Source organism: Nerophis ophidion, linkage group LG23 (genome assembly GCF_033978795.1).
Source record: "Nerophis ophidion isolate RoL-2023_Sa linkage group LG23, RoL_Noph_v1.0, whole genome shotgun sequence".
NCBI lineage: Eukaryota > Metazoa > Chordata > Actinopteri > Syngnathiformes > Syngnathidae > Nerophis > Nerophis ophidion.
Genome location: NC_084633.1, coordinates 34,548,558 through 34,558,350, shown reverse-complemented (window position 1 = coordinate 34,558,350; position 9,793 = coordinate 34,548,558). Strand labels below are relative to the sequence as shown.

The 9,793-nt window shown below is 42.8% G+C and overlaps 1 protein-coding gene across 1 annotated transcript in view; it reads right to left on the bottom strand.

Moving 5' to 3' along the window:
* Positions 1 to 9,793, bottom strand: part of LOC133541137 (germ cell-specific gene 1-like protein) — a 78,409-nt gene that overhangs the window by 11,308 nt on the left and 57,308 nt on the right. The gene's annotated exons all lie outside the window — the stretch shown is intronic.

The window sequence follows — 9,793 nt, the reverse complement described above, 5'->3', positions numbered from 1 at the left end:
TGTTAAAAGAATTTGGCAGGGGGCGGAGCTATCTATTTGTGTGTGAGTGTGTGTACATGTGTGTATATATATATATATATATATACATATATATACATATGCTTATAGGTATATATATATATATATATATATATATATATATATATATATACATATATATACATATGCTTATAGGTATATATATATATATATATATATATATATATATATATATATATATATATATATATATATATATATGTATGTATATATATATGTATATACATATATATATATATGTATGTATATATATATGTATATATACATACACTGATATATATACATATATACTTATATACACATGCATACATGTGTGTATATGTATATACATACATGTATAGTATATACATACATATATACACACAAATATATATATTTATATATATATACATAAATATGTATATGTGCATACATACATAATATACATAAATATATACATATACATACACAAATCTATACATTACGTATACACACAAATATATATATATATATATATATATATATATATATATATATATATATATATATATATATATATATGCCAATCACTAAATACACTCAAACATTTAATACAGTCAAATACAAATAAGGCAACAAGAAAAGTATCCAACTGTTCTATTTTGTAAAGTAAATCTGTCCAGCAGATGTAGATCATCCACATCAGCTATATGATTTGACAAAGCGGCTGGACAGGACAGATTAAAATGATAAGAAAAATAAATAAATAAACACATTCAAATTTACTGGGATATCCCAGGGGCCAGATTGATGACAATAGTAGCCTGGATCCAGTCCGCAGGCCATAGTTTGGGGACCCCTGCTGTAACCATTGCAACTTTTGCCGCAACTTTCTGAAAAAGCCGCCGCAAATCCCGGCATTTTAGGCCGCCACAGTAATAAAACTAAATCCTAGATAGAGTTCTTCGGTCACAAACAACAATTCTCGTGTCGAACCATTCCGAGTAATTTGTGCTTAATCAAAAGCCGCATTTCACGCTCTCCTGGTCTTGCATGGGAAGAACATTTGGAGAAGTAAACCAACATCATATCCCGCAATCTGCGGGCGGGCTCGCTGCTCAAAGAGTGTGAAATTGCATCAGGACTCGGCCTCCAGTGCATTCTACACAAAAGTCAACAACACCCTCACTTGTTGCTGGGAGCTTCTTCACTCCGGAAGAAGGCAAGAGTTGTTTGTGTTCCTGCGCTGATGATCCAATCGATAGGATACAGTCAACGACTATCATTTTTTTGCATTTACATGGTCAAAAGTTGTGAGAGGTTCCACAATGCTGAAGTATCAGTATACTGGGAAAAAAAACTTTGATTATTTGTGTTTCATTGTTTACATTAAAAGGGAACATTATCACAATTTCAAAAGGGTTAAAAACATTAAAAATCAGCTCCCAGTAGCTTGTTGTATTTTAAGTTTTTTTCAAAATTTTACTGGTCTCGGAATATCCCTAAATAAAGCTTTAAAGTGCCTTATTTTCGCGATCTTCGAAACCACTATCAATTTCCCTGTGACGTCACACAGTGTTGCCAATGTAAACAAACAATGGGAATACCACAACAAGATATAGCGACATTAGCTCGGATTCAGACTCGGATTTCAGCGATTTAAGCGATTCAACAGACTACGCATGTATTGAAACAGATGGTTGGAGTATGAAAGTATTGAAGAACAAACTTAAACTATTGAGCGAATAGCTATTGACGCTATTCATAGCCATAGCATGGCGGAATAGCTGCGTTAGCATCACCAGTAAAATGTGCGGACCAAACGATCAGGACTTTCGCATCTTTTGACACTGGAGCAACTTAAATCCGTCGATTGGTAAGTGTTTGTTTCGCATTAAATGTGGGTGGAAAGAAACGTAATATAGTTGCAAATGCATCTGCAGGTTATCCATACATCTCTGTGCCATGTCTGCTTTAGCACCGCCGGTAAATAGCATGTTAGCATCGATTAGCGTAGCATGTTAGCATCGATTAGCTGGCAGTCAACATCAACAAAACTCACCTTTGTGATTTCGTTGACTATCGTTGCAAATGCATTTGCAGGTTATCCATACATCTCAGTGCCATGTCTGCCTTAGCATCGCCGGTAAATAGCATGTTAGCATCGATTAGCGTAGCATTTTAGCATCTATTAGCTGGCAGTCAACATCAACAAAACTCACCTTTGTGATTTTGTTGACTATCGTTGCAAATGCATTTGCAGGTTATCCATACATCTCTGTGCCATGTCTGCCTTAGCATCGCCGGTAAATAGCATGTTAGTGTCGATTAGCGTAGCATGTTCGCATCGATTAGCTGGCAGTCACGCCGCGACCAAATATGTCTGATCAGCACATAAGTCAACAACATCAACAAAACTCACCTTTGTGATTTTGTTGACTATCGTTGCAAATGCATTTGCAGGTTATCCATACATCTCTGTGCCATGTCTGCCTTAGCATCGCCGGTAAATAGCATGTTAGCATCGATTAGCGTAGCATTTTAGCATCGATTAGCTGGCAGTCAACATCAACAAAACTCACCTTTGTGATTTTGTTGACTATCGTTGCAAATGCATTTGCAGGGTATCCATACATCTCTGTGCCATGTCTGCCTTAGCATCGCCGGTAAATAGCATGTTAGTGTCGATTAGCGTAGCATGTTCGCATCGATTAGCTGGCAGTCACGCCGCGACCAAATATGTCTGATCAGCACATAAGTCAACAACATCAACAAAACTCACCTTTGTGATTTTGTTGACTATCGTTGCAAATGCATTTGCAGGTTATCCATACATCTCTGTGCCATGTCTGCCTTAGCATCGCCGGTAAATAGCATGTTAGCATCGATTAGCGTAGCATTTTAGCATCGATTAGCTGGCAGTCAACATCAACAAAACTCACCTTTGTGATTTTGTTGACTATCGTTGCAAATGCATTTGCAGGTTATCCATACATCTCTGTGACATGTCTGCCTTAGCATCGTCGGTAAATAGCATGTTAGCGTCGATTAGCGTAGCATGTTTGCATCGATTAGCTGGCAGTCACGCCGCGACCAAATATGTCTGATCAGCACATAAGTCAACAACATCAACAAAACTCACCTTTGTGATTTCGTTGACTTTATGGTTGCAAATGCATCTGCAGGTTATCCATACATCTCTGTGCCATGTCTGCCTTAGCATCGCCGGTCAAATGTGGAGACACTCTGGCCCATTCAATGGGGGTCTGGCGGCAGACACTTTGGCATCTTCGGGCCAGTGGTGCAACTTGAATCCCTCCCTGTTAGTGTGGTTACACCCTCCGACAACACACCGACGAGGCATGATGTCTCCAAGGTTCCAAAAAATAGTCGAAAAAAACGAAATTTAACAGAGCTGAAACCCAATGTTTACAATGTGTTGAAAATGAAAATGGCGGTTGTATTACCTCGGAGACGTCACATTCTGACGTCATCGCCTCCAGCGCGATAAACAGAAAGGCGTTTAATTCGCCAAAATTCACCCATTTAGAGTTCGGAAATCGGTTAAAAAATATATATGGTCTTTTTTCTGCACCATCAGGGTATATATTGACGCTTACATAGGTGTGGTGATAATGTTCCCCTTTAAGGACTTGGAGAAGGCATTCGACCGTGTCCCTAGGAAGTCCTGTGGGGAGTGCTCAGAGAGTATGGGGTATCGGACTGTCTTATTATGGCGGTCCGCTCCCTGTATGATCAGTGCCAGAGCTTGGTCCGTGTTATGCCCGTTTGATTGTGGACTGTTACTGACACCTTGTGGCGATGGGAAATGCTGCGCGTCAATAGTTTGGCACTTCCGGTTTAGTTTGGACACTTCCGGTTTACGATGTTAGTTCAGTTCATAAAAAATGAGAAGTAGACGAGTTGTGTTAACTCTTACAAGCCTTGGAAAAGATAAGTCTGTAAGTAAACTGTTTAACTTGTTTATGTAACTCAATACTAAGGTGGAAAGTGGCTAAATTTGATATTAAGATGTGTATTGAAAAATGATTTTTGTGCACTATTTTAATGAATGTTTGAGCATTCAAAATGGCTGCCGTTCGCATATTTCCACCATTGAAATACTTTCAACACTCAGCAGTATTTGTTTGGTAATAATGCTGTATATTTGTGTAAAGCTAATGTTTACATATTGTGTATTACATTTCAGTTTGTTAATTGAATCAAACAGCTTATACATTGTCATTGTGTGTATTTCAGTTTTACAAGAATAATAATAATAATAAAAAATAAAAATCCAGTGCAAGACAAAGCAAGATCAACAACAATAAAGAGCCTAAATGGATTCATCTGCTTTAGAACTTTATTAGAATGTCCTGGATTGGTTGTTAGCTGTCTGCCAAGCTTTATAACCTCAACACATTCAGTGAGGGCAGAACAGTCCGCATTGCCGGCAGTGAGTCGGACACATTTCCAGTGAAGGTTGGACTCCGCCAAGGCTGTCCTTTGTCACCTATTCTGTTCATAACTTTTAAGGACAGAATTTCTAGGCGTGGTCAAGGCGTTGAGGGGTTCCAGTTTGGTGACCGCAGGATTAGTTCTCTGCTTTTTGTAGATGATGTGGTCTTGATGGCTTCATCTGGCCAGGATCTTTAGCTCTCACTGGATCGGTTCGCAGCCGAGTGTGAAGCGACTCAGCAACTCTGAGTCCATGGTTCTCGCCCGGAAAAGGGTGGAGTGCCATCTCTGGGTTGGGGAGGAGACCCTGACCCAAGTGGAGGAGTTCAAGTACCTAGGAGTCTTGTACACGAGTGAGGGAAGAGTGGATCGTGAGATCGACAGGCGGATTGGTGCGGCGTCTTCAATAATGCGAACGTTGTATCGATCCGTTGTGGTGAAGAAGGAGCTGAGCCGGAAGGCAAAGCTCTCAATTTACCGGTCGATCTACGTTCCCATCCTCACCTATGGTCATGAGCTTTGGGTTATGACTGAAAGGTTCCACAACGCTGAAGTATCAGTATACTGGGAAAAAAACTTGATGATTATTTGTGTTTCATTGTTTACATTAAGGACTTGGAGAAGGCATTCGACCGTGTCCCTAGGAAGTCCTGTGGGGAGTGCTCAGAGAATATGGGGTACCGGACTGTCTTATTGCGGTGGTCCGCTCCCTGTATGATCAGTGTCAGAGCTTGGTCCGCATTGCCGGCAGTAAGTCGGATACGTTTCCAGTGAGGGTTGGACTCCGCCATGGCTGCCCTTTGTCACCCATTCTGTTCATAACTTTTAAGGACATAATTTCTAGGCGTGGTCAAGGCGTTGAGGGGTTCCAGTTTGGTGACCGCAGGATTAGTTCTCTGCTTTTTGTAGATGATGTGGTCTTGATGACTTCATCTGGTCAGGATCTTTAGCTCTCACTGGATCGGTTCGCAGCCGAGTGTGAAGCGACTCAGCAACTCTGAGTCCATGGTTCTCACCCGGAAAAGGGTGGAGTGCCATCTCCGGGTTGGGGAGGAGACCCTGACCCAAGTGGAGGAGTTCAAGTACCTAGGAGTCTTGTACACGAGTGAGGGAAGAGTGGATCGTGAGATCGACAGGCGGATTGGTGCGGCGTCTTCAATAATGCGAACGTTGTATCGATCCGTTGTGGTGAAGAAGGAGCTGAGCCGGAAGGCAAAGCTCTCAATTTACCGGTCGATCTACGTTCCCATCCTCACCTATGGTCATGAGCTTTGGGTTATGACTGAAAGGTTCCACAACGCTGAAGTATCAGTATACTGGGAAAAAAACTTTATGATTATTTGTGTTTCATTGTTTACATTAAGGACTTGGAGAAGGCATTCGACCGTGTCCCTAGGAAGTCCTGTGGGGAGTGCTCAGAGAGTATGGGGTATCGGACTGTCTTATTGTGGTGGTCCGCTCCCTGTATGATCAGTGTCAGAGCTTGGTCCGCATTGCCGGCAGTAAGTCGAACACATTTCCAGTGAAGGTTGGACTCCGCCAAGGCTGCCCTTTGTCACCCATTCTGTTCATAACTTTTAAGGACATAATTTCTAGGCGTGGTCAAGTCGTTGAGGGGTTCCAGTTTGGTGACCGCAGGATTAGTTCTCTGCTTTTTGTAGATGATGTGGTCTTGATGACTTCATCTGGTCAGGATCTTTAGCTCTCACTGGATCGGTTCGCAGCCGAGTGTGAAGCGACTCAGCAACTCTGAGTCCATGGTTCTCGCCCAGAAAAGGGTGGAGTGCCATCTCTGGGTTGGGGAGGAGACCCTGACCCAAGTGGAGGAGTTCAAGTACCTAGGAGTCTTGTTCACGAGTGGGGGAAGAGTGGATCGTGAGATCGACAGGCGGATTGGTGCGGCGTCTTCAATAATGCGAACGTTGTATCGATCCGTTGTGGTGAAGAAGGAGCTGAGCCGGAAGGCAAAGCTCTCAATTTACCGGTCGATCTACGTTCCCATCCTCACCTATAGTCATGAGCTTTGGGTTATGACTGAAAGGTTCCACAACGCTGAAGTATCAGTGTACTGGGAAAAAAACTTTATGATTATTTGTGTTTCATTGTTTACATTAAGGACTTGGAGAAGGCATTCGACCGTGTCCCTAGGAAGTCCTGTGGGGAGTGCTCAGAGAGTATGGGGTACCGGACTGTCTTATTGCGGTGGTCCGCTCCCTGTACGATCAATGTCAGAGCTTGGTCCGCATTGCCGGCAGTAAGTCGGACACGTTTCCAGTGAGGGTTGGACTCCGCCATGGCTGCCCTTTGTCACCGATTCTGTTCATAACTTTTAAGGAGAGAATTTCTAGGCACGGTCAAGTCGTTGAGGGGATCCGGTTTGGTGGCTGCAGGATTAGGTCTCTGCTTTTTGCAGATGACGTGGTCCTGATGGCTTCATCTGGTCAGGCTCTTTAGCTCTCACTGTATCGGTTCGCAGCCGAGTGTGAAGCGACTCAGCATCTCTGAGTCCATGGTTCTCGCCCGGAAAAGGGTGGAGTGCCATCTCTGGGTTGGGGAGGAGACCCTGACCCAAGTGGAGGAGTTCAAGTACCTCGGAGTCTTGTGCACGAGTGAGGGAAGAGTGGATCGTGAGATCGACAGGCGGATCGGTGCGGCGTCTTCAGTATTGTGGACATTGTATCGATCCGTTGTGGTGAAAAAGGAGCTGAGCCGGAAGGCAAAGCTCTCAATTGACCGGTCGATCTACGTTCCCATCCTCACCTATATTCATGAGCTTTGGGTTATGACCGAAAGGTTCCACAACGCTGAAGTATCAGTATACTGGGAAAAAAACTTTATGATTATTTGTGTTTCATTGTTTACATTAAGGACTTGGAGAAGGCATTCGACCGTGTCCCTAGGAAGTCCTGTGGGGAGTGCTCAGAGGGTATGGGGTATCGGACTGTCTTATTGTGGTGTTCCGCTCCCTGTATGATCAGTGTCAGAGCTTGGTCCGCATTGCCGGCAGTAAGTCGAACACATTTCCAGTGAAGGTTGGACTCCGCCAAGGCTGCCCTTTGTCACCCATTCTGTTCATAACTTTTAAGGACAGAATTTCTAGGCGTGGTCAAGGCGTTGAGGGGTTCCAGTTTGGTGACCGCAGGATTAGTTCTCTGCTTTTTGTAGATGATGTGGTCTTGATGACTTCATCTGGTCAGGATCTTTAGCTCTCACTGGATCGGTTCGCAGCCGAGTGTGAAGCGACTCAGCAACTCTGAGTCCATGGTTCTCGCCCAGAAAAGGGTGGAGTGCCATCTCCGGGTTGGGGAGGTGACCCTGACCCAAGTGGAGGAGTTCAAGTACCTAGGAGTCTTGTTCACGAGTGAGGGAAGAGTGGATCGTGAGATCGACAGGCGGATCGGTGCAGCGTCTTCAGTATTGTGGACGTTGTATCGATCCGTTGTGGTGAAAAAGGAGCTGAGCCGGAAGGCAAAGCTCTCAATTTACCGGTCGATCTACGTTCCCATCCTCACCTATGGTCATGAGCTTTGGGTTATGACCGAAAGGACAAGATCACGGGTACAAGCGGCCCAAATGAGTTTCCTCCACCGGTTGGCAGGGTGAGAAGCTCTGGTGGAGCTCAAAGTAAAACCATTGCTCCACCCTTTAGGTAGGCACATCTTACTTATTCAAACAAAAATGTAGTATTTTCGGTCATATTGTCGTCCGGACTACAAGCGCTACCCGGAAAAATACAAGCCTGCGAAGAGATGTTGTGAAAACTAATGAGGAATGTAGTCACGAGATCGTGTGACGTAGAGGAGGAACCACAGATCCCATCCCCATCAACAACAATGCTAATCAAGCAGGGTTTGTGACAGCCAACAACGATTATTTAGGGAAAATTATTATCCGGAACCTTATATTTTTGAGCCCGAACACAAAGAGGATGAGCAATAAGTGCTAAACGAATTCAGCTTTATTGAGACACTATAGCATTTACAGCATTGCTATGTGCTAAACATACAAACTAACCATAACAAAACTGTTAGAATAATTGTATCTAAGTTGTCACAAAAAAATTAGTTTTGAATTGCCGGTGAGAAGACCAAAAGCTGTCTTAGAACCTAATAAGAAAAAGGCTTGTAAAACTCCACTCTGTAGGGGAGGAAAGCAAAATGAAGGAGTTCTGTTTCTTTCATGTATTGTAATCAACAGAAAGATATTGTCTGACCCAAGAACTACAAAAGCGAAGAGGAAGCAGGACCAGACTCCCCTCCAGGCACCGCTTTTTTAAACTCTTTTACGACCTCTTTTTTTTAAACTCTTTTACGAACTTCTTTTTGAACTCTTTTACGACCCTGTCCCTTTGGAAGCAGCTGTTGTCATGTGGTCAGGGAAGGTCCAAATAAAAGAAGGAGGCGTGCAATCTTTTGGCAGAGCGTGCTGAGACACTGTACAAGGGTACAGTGTCCAGGCGACTGTCCTCAAATTGAGCCAAATTGAATACTGTCTCTGTTTAATTACTTGCTTCTTGTCTTGTTTAATAGATGTCATCAGATGTCATTTTAATTTTCCTGAAGGAACTCTCCTGAAGGAATCAATAATGTACTATCCATCTATCTATCTATCTATCTATCTATCTATCTATCTATCTATCTATCTATCTATCTATCTATCTATCTATCTATCTATCTGTGTTTGAACCTGACAAAAAACAAACACTTACTGTAATATTTCCACACTCGCTAAGATGTCGACCGACGGCACGCACACATAATTCTGTTTAGATGAAGAATCAATCACAATACTCAAAAAGGGTTAAAAAAATAAACATGTCTTGAATCATTTTGTTATCTTTGGGGAACGTGAAATTGGACCAGCCTGTGGGTCCGTGGCCACATTTGTCTACTAGCAGGTGAGAGATGCATTATAATCCAGAATTTACTTTTAGCAAGTTTGAGATCAAACAAAATCAGCGTAGCCCGTCTGCGTCAGCACTTATAATAACAATATCGCTAATACTTGTTTAATATTCAGGTCACGACACGTAAATTGAGTTTTTAGAGCGCTTTATGGGCGCAATAGAGAACCCTAATCAGCTGCGTTGCTAGCCACCTCGTACTTGCCATATTTTAGGATTTAGAATGCATAAAAAAAAGAAAAACATACGTGTTTGATTGGCAGAATTCCCCCAAAAGGGCAGTCTTACGCAATCTTGGACTCTCGCGAAGAGGTCTTCTGGAAAACCGCTACCACGTATGAAGATATCGGCTGTCACAAGTCGAATGAGGAACGAGGCAACATTGTTTTATAAATGTCTCTTTTTAGGCAGATGTGAGGATCCCAAATACCGCAA